Below are 19,470 nucleotides of genomic sequence, written 5' to 3'. Positions count from 1 at the left end.
GCAGAGCTGGGGAACCTCAACCCGAGGGGTCAAAATGTCTTGTACTGAACTTGAATGGCTCCCCTGAGGTACTGGGCATGGCTTCCTGGAAGACTTGGAACTTTTTTCACAGATTAGGCTCATTTAACGAAGAATGCCCAGCATCAACTGCCTGCTTTCCTACCTTCTGTGATGATAAATGAGAGACTAACAGCTAACCTCAAAACATGAACTCTGCAAAGTTGTCCATCATCATGGTAACAGATGAAAAGATATTCCCATGTGCTGCATTGAAATAGTAATATGTTATTCCAACAGCCTCAATGCAAATAAATAAGCAGATTAATCTGATTCTGACACTTCTTTAAATACTGGGTTCCTCCTATCTACAGTTGGTAGGAAGAAAGAAAAATGGGCTTTTGGGGAGCCATTTTTAAGAAATTCATGTGGGGAGTACTCATATCAATGTTCCTTTGAAACACACCTTGGGTTGCAGGAGGAATCCCAAACAGCAAGGAAGAGAGCTGAATGTTAAGATGCTCAGAGGGAGCTGTTAACCCAGCAAGGGTTCAGGGGAGACTGGGAGATTTATGCCTGTTCCTCCTCTTCCTGGTAGATTATATCCCTCTATCTGAGTTGACCCTTCCTTCCATGGAAACTCCTGGCAAGTGAGCCTTCTGGCAGTCAAAATGGGTGTTCCTATGGCAACTCTGACCTTCCCACTGCCAATTTAGCTCATGAAGTCCTGGTAGAAGGGATGAAGCAAGAGGTTTGGGGATGAAGGCAGTGCTTACAATGAGGTCAAAGAGGGTTATTGGAAGTGTCCAGGCAAGACATCTATTGGGGCTGCCTTGGGACTAGAATAGGTCCTCTGGGTCCTTGGCTATGGACTGGGGTTATTTGTGGTATCTGAAGCCTCCTCCTACTTTGGGCAGATATAAATTCAATCAATCAGTAAGAGGTCTCCTGAGGTCTGGATCAGGCAGGATCCTTATAAAGTACTACAAGATAATGTATGTGAAGTACTATGAATGCTAGTAAAAACACACCATAGTGGTAGTTTTGTTATTTAACCCAGAGGTGAGGAACCTCAAGTCAAGGGACCAAATGCAATGCCCCAGGTCTCTCTATCTGGTACTCAGGATTCTCCCCAGACTACACCTTCTCCTCAGCCACATTCCACCTCCACCCTCCTCACTACTCCTATTTTGTATCCTCCTTGGATGCTTTACTGCAGCCTTTCTTAACCCAGGTGTTGTTGAACTACAACTCCCATCACCCCTAGCTAGCAAGGCCAGAGCTCAGAGGTGATGGGAGTTGTAGTCCAACAACATCTGGGGTCCCACAGGTTGAGAACCGCTGCTTTAGTGTGTCTTTGAACTCTGACAATGTCACTTACTTTCCTGGATGGAGGACAGAGAGGTTGTCTGAGTGTGTGTAGGAACTAGCCTACTGAACAAAGTTTTTCTTTTAAAAAAAAAGTTGCCCCACCTACTTCTGCCTCTGGCCCCACTTACCACTGTGCCCCTTAGTCTGAAAAAGCCCCCCTACTCCTGATTTAACTCAGTGCACAGCAGATCTGTTTCAAATGTCCAATAACATTTCAAAGCCTCCGTGTTGTGTGAGCACTAAATCTGTGTTCCACCTACACAGCCCCACAGATAGCAACTTAACTTAAACACCAAGAAAACCTCAATACGTGCCAAAGATGTTCCATCAATGCAACAGAAGGTGTGTGATGAGCTCATTTGCATGTTATATAAGCAAGTCTTTAGTATCACCGAAAACCCCAACTGTGGACCACACTCATCCAAGCAGGCCAGTAGACTTTCCCTTAATCTGTTTATTCAGTGCAGAATGAGAGCCTGATAAAACACATCAAGCTTTAAAGCGGTGGTATATATCCAGCTTCACAAAACCAGCATGCTGAACTCTAATTAATGTATGAAGGGGTTGAGACCATAGAGTCAGCTGTCCTGCCAGACTTGGCCAGGTCAAAGCCCTTATCTTGGGAGGGAAAGTTACCAATCTCTTTTTTATTTCTTTTTCCATCATGTGAACAAATCAGTAAGAGTGTCTGGGCTGATTGCTCCAAGCCTTGACCATCAAGTCACCTCTGTATTTCAATACAAATAATTTAGAAACATTTATCAACTTTGAAATGAAATTGTACTGCCTTTTCTTGCTATATGGAAAAGCACATGAATCTGACCTTAGAAGAGTTTAAGTGCTTTCTATGCTTAAGGGGAAGCGGGGAACTTTGGAAGCAACTTAGAAGGGGATATTTTAAATGACTAAAGGCCTATATTTCTGCTTTACTTTGCTACATGTTTATTGATTTGAACTCTCTCACACAAAAGCATACTTGTCTCAGAACGGGCTCTAGGCATCCTGGGAATTCTCATTTTATTCTTTAACCAAATTAATACTAGAATACCAACAAAAGCAGAGAGGCTAGTTCAGTTCATCCCAAATGAAATGTTTAAGCAGCAGCATTAAGATGTCTTAGCCTGATGAGTTTTGGAGCGACGGTTGTGAAGGCATCGTTGTTGCTAGATAAACCTACAAAAGAAATGAGATTGAATCATATTAGTCTCTAATGAAAATAATTCCAATTTACTCTGTGTAGGATATTATCCAAAAACATGTTTGTGCGCATGCAGAACCACAGGCCGCTCAAGCTGCTTGTTTGTTTATTCCCCAGTACAAGGAAAAAGATACAGGGGTCTATATATTTTCTCTCATGGGTGGAAAATCTATTTTGACAGAAGGCATTGGGTGAAAAATGGAAGTTGTTTATATTTCATTGGAATAACAGAGAGCAAGAACAAATAAATTTGTATTTGTTAGTAGGAGACATATTGAAATATTATTACATCTCACATTATCTTCCAGCAGACAATGCATTTCACTGCTTCACTGTAGAAGTACGATACAAAATATCTGCATTTCTATTTATCTTAACACATAAGAATTATTTTAGCATTTTAACACTCATGGCTTCCCCCAAAAGAATCCTGGCAACTAAAGTTTGTTAAGGGTACTGAGAGTTGTTAGGAGACCCTGAACAAACTACAGTCTCCAAAATTATTGGGAGGGGGGCATGACCATGATAGTGGTACAGGTGTTCATTTTTCCCCCAATTTTTTTTATTGGTTTTCACAACATTATAAACAAACAAACACATAAGATAAACAAACATAAATCATAGCCTTATTGAAGATTATTAACATTGTTAAGTGACTTCCTCGCTTCCCCTTGGTTGAATTTCATTGCATATCCTTTTAACGGTTTTCCAAATCACAGTTCTTATAAAATTTAACTTAAACATTAACATCCTTAGATCTTCACATTATGAAATTAAACATATTAATTCATCACTTAACATAAGGTGTTCATTGTGTTTGTTGTGGATGTGACCATACATTATCTGAAACTAAGTATTATCCTGTGCACAAATATTTTTTGAAGGTGACCCAGAAACTACAACTAATCCAGAATGTGGCAGTTAGACTGGTGACTGGGAGTGGCCACCAAGACCACATAACACCGGTCCTGAAAGACCTACATTGGCTCCCAGTACATTTCCGAGCACAATTCAAAGTGTTGGTGCTGACCTTTAAAGCACTAAAGGGCCTTGGTCCAGTATACCTGAAGGAATGTCTCCACCCCCATTGTTCTGCCCGGACACTGAGATCCAGTGCTGAGGGCCTTCTGGCTGTTCCCTCGCTGCGAAGAAGCCAAGTGATAGGGAACCAGACAGAGGGCCTTCTCAGTAGTGGCACCCACCCTATGGAACTCCCTCCCACCAGATGTCAAAGAGAAAAACAACTACCAGACTTTTAGAAGAAAACTGAAGGCAGCCCTGTTTAGGGAAGCTTTTAATGTTTGACAGACTGTTGTATTTTAATATTTTGTTGGAAGCCGCCCAGAGTGGCTGGGGAAACCCAGCCAGATGGACAGGGTATAAATAAATCGTCATCGTCGTCGTCGTCATCATCATCATCATCATTGTGTTATGAACACTCTCCTTTTTCTTCCTCATTTTTGTAATTTATCTTTGAACAACAAAAGGAGGAAAATGGCCAGCAGAGAGTGGCGCACCACCTCTCACCCTTCCTCAATTCCTGATTGCAGTCTCCAGGCTCTGCTTTTTTCAGTTACATATACAAAGCAACCAAGGGACATGGGTGGCGCTGTGGGTTAAACCACAGAGCCTAGGACTTGCTGATCAGAAGGTCGGCAGTTCGAATCCCCGTGACAGGGTGAGCTCCCGTTGCTCGGTCCCTGCTCCTGCCAACCTCGCAGTTCAAAAGCATGTCAGAGTGCAAGTAGATAAATAGGTACCGCTCCGGCGGGAAGGTAAACGGCGTTTCCATGTGCTGCTCTGGTTCACCGGAAGCGGCTTAGTCATGCTGGCCACATGACCCGGAAGCTGGACGCCGGCTCCCTCGGCCAATAAAGCGAGCGTCGCAACCCCAGAGTCGGTCATGACTGGACCTAATGGTCAGGGGTCCCTTTACCTTATACAAAGCAACCAGGGGAAATTACACAGAACTTTATGTAGCTTCTGGTTTTGACTGAGATTCTAGAAAGAAGCCTCCAGCAACAGCTATTTGAAAAGGCCATCTCAAGAGACAACGTAACTCTTCACCCTGTCTGCCCAGCCAACTGCCTCCCCATCTGCCTGTATCTTTAATCTCCTTTCCTTAATTTATTAGCTCACAGCACATCAAGAAGTGACGGCAAAGGTCATCTCTCTCCTCAGCTGCTTTTGATTGGACACATTTGTCTTTCCAGTGACAGCCCGTCAAATGTCAAACATACTCCTGATGGAATGGAAGTTGGTTTTGACTGGAGCTTTTGGAGAACAGAACAAAATCAATCAGCCATGGTATCTTTTCCAGTTAATTTTTTTTATATGAACGCTGCTGAGGAAAAAGATTTACTCAAGCTTCTTTTCATTTCTTAACAGCAATCCATTTTGTCAAGCACATATAACCATCAAGCAGTGGGCCACCTTTATCACATTCACCATCAAGCCTGTCTTCAAGAAATAATCGTTAACATAGCACCTAGCTTGCTTGTTTGCTCCCAGCATATATCTCCTACCTTTCCTTTTTCAACAGAAAAATTCAAGGAGTTTGTCCTCTCCCTTCAAACAGAATCCAATAAATTCTGTTTTAGATGCGTCTATTCAGTAGCCCCACCCATTTATTGAATTACCTCCTTAATTTATTCCAAAGGGTTAACTGGTAGGAAAAAAGTAACATTATGTCATCTGCATATACTGTATTACAATACTGATTTCTTCTGCCCACCTTTATTCCTCTTATCTTCTGGTCATCTCTCATTGCTAAAGCCAGACTTTCTTTAAAAGCTGTAAATGGTGGTAGTGCAATGGCAGGTGGAGGGGAGACTTGCCATCTTGTCCCTCTCCCGAGGCACTAAAATGTTGGAACTGAAAATCCACTTTGGAGCTTGCATTGTTTTTTTCATTCTTCTCCCTGCCTCCCCACTGCCACCCCCATCACATCATCCTGTTTAGATTTTGGAAGCATCTTTCCAGGTTAGATTTGTTCTCCCAAGGATGGATAATTCCACACACACACACACACACACACACACACACACACACACACTTATTTTAAGCCTCAACCTTTATTTCCCCAGGTGCTATTATCACTTTGCACAGTTACAGCTCCTACCTTCACTCTGGACAATTTGATTGGCAGAACATCAGCCCCAAATGAAACAACCTTTAGTGAAACATTTAATGAGCCCCACCATGACCCTAATTTAAGATGAATACTTTTTGAAGAGCGGCACAGCTAAGAGACAAAAGAACATCTTTGGTGCTCTCGCTCTCTCGCTCTCTCTCGCTCTCTCTTTCTCGTGTGTGTGTGTGTTAAAAAATGAGGAAGTGGGCGGGGGGAATCACAGTGGCCTCTTTCTGTCAGCGCTCCTGAGCTCCCACACTTAATTTTTCCCCCACCACTACACCTGCTTTCATCTCTGCAAAACACTATTGCTGAATATGTCTCACTCTTGATCATCCCCAGGTGACAATCCTGTTCCTTCATGCTCCTTTCACTTTTTGACCCAGTGCTTGCACTTCCATTTTCCTCTAACAAACTCAGCATCATTTGTTCCACAAACAAACAAACAAAAACCAACACTGAGTATACAAGACACAGAAAGACCATATAAGAAAAGAAGGGCTCCACAGCTTTCATTACATGCATGTCTACAGCAATAAGAAGTTATTAAGACAGTGATGGGCATCCTCCAGCACATGGGACTAATTACTTACTTACTTACTTACTAATTAGATTTCTACCCTGCCTTTCCTCCCAAAAGAGTCCAGGCCAGCAAACATCAAAATTTTAAAGCAGTACAATTAAAATAAAAGCATATTATTACATGCCACTCCAATCTCTGAGCAGGGCTTCCAGGTGCTTACCCAGGGTTTGTGTTTCCTTTGGAATGGGGGCCAGTAGGGACTGTGGCGTCTTTATGATATTTGGTTTATTTACTGATATATACAACCTGAGCCTACGATGGAGGGGTTCACAGCATCAACACCCCAAGAGGGTCTTGCTTCACCCATAGCCACAGCCTTGGATGTGAGCAGAAATCAGGCATGTCTTTCCCTGACAGGCATGGAAAGATCAGCTTAGCCTCTTCACATGCTTGGGAGAACAGCTTTGGTCATATCCTAGCTGACCTCTTGTTATATTTTACCTTATGAGACTCCATGACTTGGACTGCATGTGGGAAGTTGGAAGCAATAAATCTCTGAACAGCAGAATACTCAAGTAGTAGGTTTGCATATACTATAAAGCAGGTATAGGGGGATTTGTAACCCTCCAAAAATTGCTGGACTACAACTACCCTCATTCCTGACCATTGGCTATGCTGGCTGCTGCTGCTGGGAACTGGAGTCCAGCAACACCTGGAGGGCCACAGGTTCCCCACTCCTACTATAAGTGTCTGTTTAACAAGGGCAATTTCCTGTAACACGTTGCCATTTAAATCATTATCCCTATGCTACCTTCAGGGCATGTTTAAATTTTCATTCATGTGCGTGGTGCAAGTATGCTGTTCTTCAAGCAATGCTGTCTTCTACCCCCCCCCCCATCTCTAGAAGTAGATGTTCAATGAAAAGATGGACAGTATGAACTTAATGGGTGGAATAAGAGGTCTCCCAGACCTCATTACGGAACCAGCGATATCTTTCATTCATGTTAGAAAATGTCAATGCAAATATTTTCCTGGTTGTCGCTGGTTTGTTTTTGTTTTTCTTTCAAAAAAAATTTTTTTTGCAAGCGCTACCAACAGTGTTAGCAAATATGAAATCATTACTTGTCAGCAAGCTTGTAACTTTACTGCTATGGACATTGCAATAAAAATCGCAGCAACTCCCACCAATGACATCCCTGACTTTCCCATTTTGGGATCCAGGAAGCCTTTGTGGATCTTTGCCAGCACACAATATTAAATAAATAAATAAAACAAGTTGCCACTTGGCTTCTGTAAAAGCCTAAGCTCAATGTCTATGGCTCAGTTATCTTCTGGATAACATGCTGCAAACAGAAACGCCTTTAGAAGGTTTTTCTTAAATGCCATGTTCAACCACAGGAAAACTGGGCTTCATTTAATTAGAAGGACTCTCTATTAGAGTGTGACAGAGACAGCCATGTTTCTTTGTTCACCACCCCATTGGGGAAGGGGCATAAGGCCATTAGAGATACGTTCTTCCATGCAGCAAAATAAATCAGAAGGTTGTGGGTATCACAAACTGTTCACACTAAACTTTATAATGGTTGCATTTATACTTCCAGGCAGTGCTTTTTTCTGGGGGGGGGGACACAGGGGTACGCATACCCCTAAACATTTTGTGATTCTTTGTACTTTTGCCCATTTACTGTATTTATTTTTCTTGAGTCAAAAAAACAGCAACCACTGCTTCCAGGGAGAAGAGCTTGTGGGGTTTTCTGTGTCAGGTGCCAAAAGAACTGGGCTGCCCTCGGGTGCCATATGCACCTTGATTTGGGAATGGGTGCTATACTAAGGCTACCCCTGGCTGTTGCTTAGTGACAGAGCACACACTTGACAAACAAAAAACCCCAGCTCCCATCTCTGGCATTTCCAGTTTTGAAACAGATCAGGTGGTAGAGAGAAAGGTCTAAGACCCCAATAGAGCCACTGTCCGTCAGACTAACCAAGACTAGGCTAGATGGGCAAATAGCCTGCCTGGTAAGGCAGCTTCCTATGTTCCCATTTACACAACAAAAGGGATCTGAGCCTTTACACAGAAACATAAATTGACTCAGACTCTGTGATCATCATCTCAGGTCCTTCTTCAAGTGCCTCCTCTACTTGAGGTCCAAAGGGTGGCAACACGAGAACAGGCCTTCTCTGTAATGGCTCCCCATAGTGGTGCCAGGCAAAAACATTCCACTTCAATCAGGCCTTTGACTGATTAATATTCTACAGCCTTTTAAATGTGTTTGTGGGAGGGAGGGTTATTGTTTTGTTGTTCCTGTTTAACTATTTATTTGTGCTTTTATCCTGTGTTTTTATCTTGTGAAGCATCCTGAGATCTTTTGATGAAGGGTGGAATAATAATAATGATAATCATGCAGGAAGTCAGTCCATAGTTCCATCTAACTCAGTATTGCCTACACTGACTGGCAGTAGCTTTCCAGGATTTCAGACAGGAGACATTCTCAGCTCTAACTGGAGGACAGGGGATTGAACATGGGACATTCTGTATGCAAAGCAGATGCTCTATGCCTGAGCTGCAGCAGGACAAAAGACTCAGCTTCTACATTTTGAAATGTATTGATGGAGAACCTGATAGATCCAAAATACCTTGGATTATAAACATTTTGACATTAAACTGTTTCTTCTGCCTCCTAAGAAGAGGGCAAGCCACTTTGAGACTGAGGCTCTGGGGAAAGGAAGAGTCAAGAGTTAGACCATGCCAGGAGCACAGGAAGGTGAGGAACAGACTGCCTACTGCCACCCAACTGCCATCTGCACTGATTCAGCACTAAACTGTGTGTTTTGCTGGGGAAAAGTGGCAGGTGAAACAGAAGTGTGGATGAGCCCTAGGACACAAAACTTAGGTTAAAGAATAAACCTTACAGATAAACTTTACAGAGAAAGAATACATCAGCTGATTTAGAGATGAATTGGGCAGATATATGGACAAGTATATGTGCCCACTTGCTCCCATCACCAGCTCTGTGGTGACTTTTGCAGAAGTGTCAAAATTCTTCAAGGTGCAGGGGTAGCCAAAACAGCTAAGTGAAACTTTACAAGATCAGTGACTGCAGAATATAGAGTGTCTGTTGGGGATGAGGATAGAAAACTAGGAGGGAGGTAGAATGGAATGGAGTAACATGAACAGAGGCACTTTACACTGCAACATTTTGTTGTAGGATCATCAGAATCATCTCCTCTTTCAGCTTCCATCCAGACATACAGGTGCTCCTCCTGAAATACAGAGGGTAAAACCTAAATATCCCCTGTTTTCATTTCAAAATTGATGCAAATCCAAACTTACCCTGGAAACAGCACTTACTCGTTTGCGCATCTGCCTGCAGAGGTTATGGGCACTTCAAGCATTGTAATTGTTCCGTTCCTTTCATTAGCCTCCAGTTTGTCCTAAACATTTTAAGAGGAAGAAAGATTCTAATAATTTGCTTGAGCAAATTAATTCCTCAAAGAGCTTTGCTTGCCAGTAAGCCTAAGTGTTTTGGCTCATGCCAGGAACCGTGTTTAGAAAGGGACAAATTCAGCATTCAGCTGACTTGCTGACTTCTCTCTCTCTCTCTCTATATATATATATATATTTAAAAGTCCCTGAAGAGGAACATCATAATATTTAGAGCTGGGAAGCACAAGTGCTCCCACCTGCCATGATAATATCAACAGTAAATTGCTCCCTGGGTCATAAACTAGGGCAATGGCTTAATAACAATGTTATGTACCTGCTATGAAAGAGATGCTTTTCATTTATGTGGAACATAGCAATCGGGATGGACTGGTAGGAGTGCCAAAGAAGTGCCTCTACAGCAGCTTCTGCTGAATTTCAAAAAATATATTTTTTTATTTTTTTATTATAAAATTATGCATGGCATGGAGAATGTTGTTTACCTCTGTAGGGAGAGAGACACGGAAAATGTATCCTTGTTTATTCTCCTTGATCTCTCAGCAACTTCCTATACCATCAAGCATGGTATCCTTCTGGAGCTGTCTGAGTTGGGGGTGGGCAGCACCTCTTTGCAGTGGTCCCAGTCTTACTTGGATGTTAGTTTTCAGAGGGCGGTGCTTTCAGGCCCGTGGAGCCTTCTGTGTTGTTTACCATGTACATGAAACAAATGAGTGAGGTCATTTTGAGTTTTGATGTTGTCCGCAATATGGTGATGACCCACAACTCTATTCATAGCTGTCAACATTTCCCTTTTTTTAAGGGAAATTCCCTTATTCCGAATAGGATTCCTCGCAAGAAAAGGGAAAAGTTGACAGCTATGACTCTATTTCTTTACATTTGTAGGTGATGCAGTAGATTTGCTGGACTGATGTCTTACATTATAGACAAGATGAGAGCCAACGAACTGAAGCTCAGACCAGTTACAACTGAGGCACTGTGAGTAAGTGGTTTCCTAGACTGGATGGATGGGAGGCTGCTTGCTTTTAAAAGGGTTACACTCTCTTTGAAGTATCAGATACATAGCTTGATGGTAGTTCTGGAAGCATCACTGTCACTTGAGGCTCAGGTGATCCTGGTGGCATGCAATGCCCCTATCTGGGCAGGTATAACATAACCTCTGTTGTCTACACTGTGGTAACCTCTAGGTTAGATTACTGCAATATGTTATATGTGGGGGCTGCCTTTGGAGATGGTTTGGAAACTTCAGCTAATGCAGAATTCAGCTGCCAAGTTTGAGCATATAATGCCAATTCTGGCCTGACTGCACTAGCTGCCAATTACAGGCAATGACCTTTTTAGGCACATCCAATTGATGTGCAGACATGCATGTGCACATCGCACCGCCCCCGGATGTGGCTGGGAAAGGGGGTGTAATGGAGGCCGGGCAGGGTGCGTGGGGGCAGAGCAGGCTTACATGCACTTTGCCAACATGTGCAGGGGGCAGGAATGCAATCCCCACACAAAATGGTCCTTGCCTGCAGTTTCTGAGTCCAATTCAATATGCTGGTTTTGATCTATAAAGTGAAAAAATACCGCTGTGTGATGGGATGCGGGTGGCGCTGTGGGTTAAACCACAGAGCCTAGGGCTTGCTGATCAGAAGGTTGGCGGTTTGAATCCCCGTGACGGGCTGAGCTCCTGTTGCTCGGTTCCAGCTCCTGCCAACCTAGCAGTTCGAAAGCACGTCAAAGAGCAAGTAGATAAATAGGTACTGCTCTGACGGGAAGGTAAACGGCATTTTCGTTCGCTGCTCTGGTTCGCCAGAAGCAGCTTAGTCATGCTAGCTACATGATCCGGAAGCTGTACGCTGGCTCCCTCGGCCGATAAAATGAGATGAGCGCCGCAACCCCAGAGTCGTCCATGACTGGACCTAATGGTCAGGGGTCCCTTTACCTTTATATGGTCTAATGTAAGCAAAGATATATTTCAATGCAACTGTTAAACAGTTTAAAGATAAAACGAAAAAATAAAAACTGTGTTACCAAAAAATACAATTAAAATGGGACTATCCTCTTGTGAGAACTTTAACAGAGAAGAGGAACTTTGCCACTGTGTCTGTTACAACCAAGTTTGTATTGGCGAAGAAATATTCCAATAAATATGCCTTCTTACATCCCTTTTATTATCCCACAGAAGAAAATCATGTTGCAGCCAGCTATTCACACTGATTAATTTAAGCTCTCAAGTATCCCATAATACCAAAGCATTAGTCTGTACTGCCATCAAGGTCAAGCCAGTTGCTCTGTTTTTTTTTTTTTATCAGAAAATTTCTGTTAGGTGGGACAGAACACTGAAGCTTTATTTGTTTTTCTCTTTAAAAAAGCAAGGTTCATGGCCAGCAGGTAATCAGTGTTGCAATAAAGGAAAAGGAGAACAACAATAGCTAAGCTATGTTGGATCCCCTCTGACATCTGCCTTCGGTACTCTCAAAATGAATTGAGCATAATCCAGTGATAAATTCTCCAGTACCAGCTGCACTGAGTAAGGAGCTGAGTAAGACCATGAAAGTTACTTCTTTTCCTTTGCCTCTTTGCTTTCTTGAAATCAACGTTCAACTCTATGTGTGTCGAGAGAAAACCCCAATGTCTTTTTAGAAGTCTGTGTTTACTATTTTTCTTGGAGCAGACTGAAGTTTTTGCTGTTTTGATATTGCTGTAGGTTTGGGAGTGGGTCTGCGATGGTCCTTAAGGGTGCCTTCAAATCCTGTGATTCTTAACTATTATTCTGGTGAGTGCATAAAAAGAGCCGAAGGGCTCACCTAGCCCAGCACTCTGTTCTCACAGTGGTGGACCAGATGCTCCAAAGGGAATTTCACAAGCAGGACCTGAGTGCAACAGCTTATTCTCCCCACCTGAGATTCCCAGCAACTGGGGAAAGAACATCATGGCTACCAGCCACAGGCTGCCTTATCCTAAATAGATTGTTCCAATCCTCTTGTAAAGCCTTTCATGTTTATGACCTTTATTACAACTTGTGGGGGGAAATTCCAGAGTTCAACTATGTACCTCCTTTGGTCTGTCCAGAATCTTGCAGCATTTTGCTTCACTGTCCCCACATTCTGAGAGCAATCAAAACATTTTCCAAACGACTTTCTACAAAACTTGCATAATTTGATAACACTCATTTCATGTCTCCTACAGCTATTAGTGTGGCTTACCCTGAAGGAAGATCTCTGAAAGCCTGGCAGATTACTACTGATAGCCTGTGACATTTGGCCAATTATATTTGTTTTATTCCTTATATTTATATCCTACCATTATTCATGGGTACCAAGGCAAGGTACCCCAGGTAATCAGCTATCCAGGCTCTGAGCAGGCCTAGATCTGCTGCTCTACAACAATGTAACGGTCCCATTCACCTTCAGACTACACCCTAGGACAGGGGTAGGCAACCTAAGGCCTGGGGGCCGGATGCGGCCCAATCGCCTTCTCAATCTGGCCTGCAGACAGTCCGGGAATCAGCGTGTTTTTACATGAGTAGAATGTGTCCTTTTATTTAAAATGCATCTCTGGGTTATTTGTGGGGCCTGCCCGGTGTTTTTACATGAGTAGAATGTGTGCTTTTATTTAAAATGCATCTCTGGGTTATTTGTAGGGCATAGGAATTCGTTCATTTCCCCCCCAAAAAAATATAGTCCGGCCCATCACATGGTCTGAGGGATGGTGGACCGGCCCACAGCTGAAAAAGGTTGCTGACCCCTGCCCTAGGACCATACTTTGATGTGTCTCAATGAGAGTGAAAATAGCCCAAGAAGTCATAAGTGACCAGTGGAGATTACTCACTCGTGGGCACTACTGAACAGCAAAGAGTGATGAAAAACAAGACCATTTGAGATATCTCTTTCACCCAAAATGTATTGGGGGGCAGGACAAGCAGTGGGAGATGGAGAGATATACAGTGGTACCTCGGGTTACAGATGCTTCAGGTTACAGACACTTCAGGTTACAGACTCCGCTAACCCAGAAATAGTACCTCGGGTTAAGAACTTTGCTTCAGGATGAGAACACAAATCACGCAGCGGCAGCGGGAGGCCCCATTAGCTAAAGTGGTACCTCAGGTTAAGAATAGTTTCAGGTTAAGAACGGACCTCCAGAACCAATTAAGTTCTTAAACCGTATATGGAAAGTTCTTAACCTGTATATGGAAAGTTGTGGGACTTTATTCTGGGTACAGACGGATAAGATTACATACACACGCACGCACGCACGCACCCACACACCCACACCTCCTGTATGTGTGTGCTGCAGGTTTAAGTTTCTTTTTCTGGGAGCAATCAGATTTTGCCACATGCTTTAGTAACCTCTTGAGAGAATTACTGGAACATGTTTGTGGGTGGGTTGGGGCTGCCCCAAAGAACATTTAGATGCTTCAGTTAGCCTAGAATCGTTACATTCAGACTTTATAAAGTATAAAATTCAAAGCCTTTCACATTGTCTCTGGGCTCTCTGGGGCATCAGATAGCGTTCTCTTTCCCAGCCCTAACAATGCATTCCAAGAGCAGGAAGGGAGATATCAGTAGCCTTGAAGAAGCCCTAAGCTTTGCAGAAGTACAAATAATGTTTAGGGAGTAAAGAAAAAACATAAAGGGGAAAGGAAATTGTTTGGTAGGAACTGAGCAAGATCAGTAACCGCAGAATGTCAGGTGACTGTTGGGAAGAAGATGAACAACTAGGAAAGGTGGACTAGGATAGAGCAGGGTGTCACCAGCCAATTTAGATCCTTAGACCCATGCAGATGGGCATGCTGTCATGGACTTCAGTTCACTTTTCCATGAGATCTGGGTAAAAATTGGATCCAGTCAATAATCTGAGCCTTGAAAAGCACGTGATGCATCAGCACTTACACACAAGAAGACCTTGCACTCATGCACACATGGCTAGCTGAAACTACTCTGCACAGTAACATTTTGCTGCAATTCTGAATTGTTGTCTCTGTCTTACAGATAAGCTGGTGCCTAACCATGACAATGTTCTAGCGGCATGCTGGAATGTAAACAGCTAAATAGGGCTTCAGGGCAACAGAGAAATACAGCCACAGACTGTAAAAAGCTGAGTGCCCTCTCTTGCTATTCACCCCTGGAGTGTACGAACTTGGGGTGTCCAGGGACTGTAATGAGGTCAATACTGTGAGGGGTTTGTCCCTCTCATAGGCGCCAACTCTATGGGGCTGAGGACAGCTCAGCCCCACCCCCCAAGTATGCAGGGATGGCCTGGTCTGAGTCCCTCATCCGCAGTCATGAGGAGCTGGGTCCCACTGGGCCTCCCTGTGGCGGTAGTCGAGGGCCCTGCCGGGCCTCCTCATTGGCACCAGAAGGCCCCAACTGGCCTACCTGCAGTGACAGAGGGCCTTGTCAGGCCTTGCAGCCTCCTGCCAAAGCACATAGCTGTCAACTTACAGATTTGAAAATAAGGGGCCAGCAGCCTCGAAAATAAGGGATCAGCAGCCAAAATAAGGGATTTTAGTCAACCAGCTGAAATGTGAAGTTAAAAGGAACCAGATCATTTTGGAGGGCAGCCCGTTTTTAGCCCTTCGTTTCCAGAGGTTGCTGCTCAAGACACCAGCCAATGAAACACTGCAATTAAATAACTACAAGCAGCAACCACTTTTTGCGCAAAACGAAGTCCAAGCTACGAAGATGCTGCTGCAGTTCTGTATCTTTTCTCTCGTGCTCCATCTGCAGCTCTCAATTTCATCAGGTGGGGCGGGAGGAAGGGGGGGGAAATAGCGCCTGAAGTAAACCCGCAGATCAGACCATCTATGCTAGTCTACCACTACAAATCTATGGGAGAAGCGCTTGCGGTCCTTCCCTTGTAGCCCTTGGAACACCTGCCCATTCCTCTTCCTCCGCCTCCGCCTCCTCCTCTTCCTCCTCTCTCTGAACTGCTTTCTCTATGGTTGCCCTCACTCTCCTCTCAAGGCTCCTCAGCAATTCATAGGCCATGCCAGGCTGCCCATCTCATCCGGGTCCTTCGGCGGCACAGCCGCAGTATGGCCTAGCGGGAGCGGCGACGATGGGCAGAGGGGAGGCCCCAGGCAGACGCTCAGTTCGGCGGCTGCGAGGAGGATGGCGGCAGAAGGGCCCGAGGCTTCCGCCAGTCCCTGCGGGAAGGGACTCCGGGGGGCCGAGGCTGGTGAGAGGAGGCCGGAGGGGGGCAGGGTGGGCAGCCAAGCAACACAGTTGGAGCCTCCTTCCTCCCTGGCCGGCAGGGAGGGAGGGAGAGGAGGTGCTTCCTTTGAAACCTGGGAAATTTAAGGGACAGCATCAATAAGGGCAGCAGCGGGACACGGCGCTGTGATAAGGGAGTTTCCCGCCAAATAAGGGGCAGTTGACAGCTATGCCAAAGCATGTGACATCATATGCATTTGTTGCAAGTGTGACGTCACATGCAAGCGACAAGCCCCCCCAATGCCTCGTCGGAACTCATTTTACCTGGTCCCTCTCATTGCCACACAAAAGATTTAGGGAAGGAGCAAGCACACTTGGTGCGAGCGTATGAATGACATTTTAAGATGGCGTCACCAAGATCAAAAAGCATTTTTTTATTTATATATATATATATTATATTTATTTGCATTTATACCCCACCTTTTCCTCCAAGGAGCTCAAGGTGGCATACATGCTTCTCCGTCTCCTCATTTAGCACAGCTACCCTGTGAAGTAGATTAGGCTGAGAGAGGCTACGTGGGCATAGCCAAGAGGGAGGCAGGGGGGCAGCTGCCCCCCATATCAAGTAAATCAATACAAATACTTAATTAACTGAGGTTCTGCCCCCACCCCAACATAAAGCCTGTCCCCACCAACATAAATCCTGGCTATGTGCATGAGAGCCAGTGAAGACTACCAGTGGACTTCATGGCTGAGGTGGAATTCAAACCTTGGTATACTCTCTAGTCCTAGTCCAACACTCTAACCCCTATACCAGATGTTTTATTAGGGATGAGTACAGGGACATGACAAATCTTTAGGCTCTGGTTTAAATGTAATTCTCTACCCCTCCCCCCCCATCTTTCTCCCACCAAACAGAAAATGGAGGTTGGCTAAGGATGACTATTTTATTTTATTTTATTTTAGGTTGTGCACCAAATCCAGCTGAGTTCTGAGCCAAACTGGGCCTATTCAGAAGGACTTGGGTGTTGCATGAGTCAGGTACAGACAGATGCAGATGGCTACAGATCAGCTTGGATGGCCAAAAGCAGGGGTCTGCAAACTTTTTCAGCAGGGGGCCGGTCCACTGTCCCTCAGACCTTGTGGGGGGCCCGACTATATTTTTTTTGGGGGGGATGAACAAATTCCTATGCCCCACAAATAACCCAGAGATGCATTTTTTTAAAAAGCACACATTCTACTCATGTAAAAACACCAGGCAGGCCCCACAAATAACCCAGAGATGCATTTTAAATAAAAGGACACATTCGACTCATGTAAAAACACACTGATTCCCGGACCGTCCGCGGGCTGGATTGAGAAGGCGATTGGGCCGGATCTGGCACCCGGGCCTTAGGTTGCCTAACCATGGCCAAGAGCAATTCACTGCTATCATGGTGTAAAGGCAGGCATCAGGTGGGAAAACCCCATAAAGAGACTGAGAGCTACCGTAATCACCGGGAGAAGGTAGCCCCCTACTGCCTGACACTTCTTCCTGCATGGTGCAAAGGAGCAGGAGCAGAAACTCCACTGCTCAGCAGAGTGGCCAATCCTGTCTGGCGCAGGGGGCTCCTTTGCGAACAAATTATCAGACAATATGCTTGCAAGGGCTCAGCTGGCAGAATTGACAACCCGCCCACGCCTGCTTTCAGCTGGGGATGAGGAGGAGAACAACATCTTTCTCCAGCTTCCAGGTGTATGTTTAATGACATTTTTTAAAAAAAAAAACAACCCAGGTCACGAAACATAAGCTCCATCTCCCAAACTACTTTGGAACTGGTCCCTCAGATTGAAACCACTGAACAGATGGGGGTGCTGTGCACAGCCAAAATTTATATATTACCTTCTTATGAAGCAGCTTGTGAAGTATTTACAGGATGAATAGTGATGAGAGAGAGAAAATAGCAGGTATCATGGTTCAGCATTTAGGGGTGGAGTTAATTTTAAGAGGTTTGCAAACAAGTGTTGGCCAGTTTTCTGAACAACAGTGCCCTCTTTTGGTTTGCATTTAAAGTAACACATGGTTTAAAGCAGTGCTTTTTTCTAAAAAAATAATAATGTTTAGGGCTACTCTCATTTTCCTACTCATATTGAAACTAAAGCTCTGAGATATTGGAGCAGGAATTGGAGGAGGCTCAGGGACTTATTATGTCGTCTGTCAGAACAGCCCATTAATTGAGAGACCCTCCTTGCCCTGGTAGGGGAATGAGGTGATAATGCAGCTTCCAAGTGTTTGTGAAAGGTTAACATAACAGAAGTTTGGGAAAGAGGGAGGAAATATCAGGCAGAGGCTGGTGCTTATTTACTTCACACTAGCAGTTTAAATGTCACACCTTCTTTGCAAGATCGTTTGCATTTCTGGTTAAGGGCTCAAACAGGGCTGGGTAATCTCAGTCCTAGGGCCCGAAAGTGGCCCTCCAGGCATCTTGTGTGGCCCTCAGAATTCTCTCCAGGCCACACCCTCAGTGTTTTCTGTCTGGCTGGAATGTGCCTTTTGTTTGTCTGGATGGAGTACAGAGAAGTGTCTGTGCCTGTGCATAGAAACTAGACAAACTGTACAAAGATTAAAATTTGCATATGTTGCTCCTCTCATTTCTGGTTCTGGCCCCACCCACCACAATCATATGGCCCTCAGAAGGTTGCCCAAAAAGGAATGTGGCCCTTGGGCTGAAAGGGGCATTTAGGCTGGATCAAGCTCTCCCCCCCCCCAAAGCACAGTGTTTTTCAAGCCGGACAGGTAAGCACCTCTAAGATCAACGAAGCATACCTGCTCACAAATTGGAAGTCATGCGACACAGCTGACCAGGGATGTGAACCTGGATCCCATAGGCCCAATTCCAACATGCTTACTACTCTACAGTGCTTTTTGCCAGTTCTGTATACATTCAGGCAGCTGCTGTGGATCTGGCCAGGGGACTGAGAGCCGAGGAGTTGTCAGAGGGTGTCACATGCTGATGGCAGGCCTGGCAAGGATCTCAACCAGGAGCAACAAATTGCACTTCTTAGCTGTGTAAATTACATATAGAGTGCACAGTGTTTCCGTTCGCTCTGGCTTCTGTCATGGTGTCCCGTTGTGCCAGAAACAGTTTAGTCATGCTGGCCACATGACCTGGAAAGCTGTCTGTGGCCTGAAGTGAGATGAGCACCACACCCCATAGTCGCCTTTGACTGGATTTAACCGTCCAGAGGTCCTTTTCCTATTTTATTATTACATATATAATGTTTTATCAGCACCTACTGGTTAAAGGTGCAAATTACACTGTGCTGGCAAAAGTGCTGCTGCTTTTTCCCCTTTAAAAAAATCATTCCTGTAAAAATGTTTGCAAGATACAGTGGTACCTCGGGATGCGAATGGGATCTGTTCCGGAGCCCCGTTCGCATGCTGAACAGAACGTAAGACACGACAACGCGTCTGTGCGTGCGTGGGTTGCGTTTCGTCTCTTCCGCGCATGCGCATGACGTCCTTTTGACCGTCTGCGCATGCGCGAGCGGCGAAACCCAGAAATAACGTGCTCTGTTACTTCCGGGTCACCGCGGAGCATAACCAGAAAGTGCTCAACCTGAAGCGTATTTATCCCGAGGTATGACTGTACAGAAATGAACAATGTCTTGCCTGTTTGATAT

General features: G+C 44.6%; 1 long non-coding RNA gene across 1 annotated transcript; it reads right to left on the bottom strand.

The window, feature by feature from the left end:
• Nucleotides 1-2,113: 2,113 nt before the first annotated feature.
• On the bottom strand, nt 2,114-19,002 carry LOC310754401. The gene is made up of 3 exons (XR_014543802.1): nt 18,614-19,002; nt 9,554-9,654; nt 2,114-2,541 (listed from the first exon to the last, which is right to left on the bottom strand). It is a non-coding gene; the product is annotated as an uncharacterized lncRNA (long non-coding RNA).
• Between the last annotated feature and the right edge of the window lie 468 nt (nt 19,003-19,470).

This window comes from Podarcis filfolensis (genome assembly GCF_964270895.1).
Source record: "Podarcis filfolensis genome assembly, chromosome: Z".
NCBI classification, from domain to species: domain Eukaryota; kingdom Metazoa; phylum Chordata; class Lepidosauria; order Squamata; family Lacertidae; genus Podarcis; species Podarcis filfolensis.
Note: the sequence above shows the minus strand (reverse complement) of the source record. Positions and strands in the feature narration are given on the sequence as shown.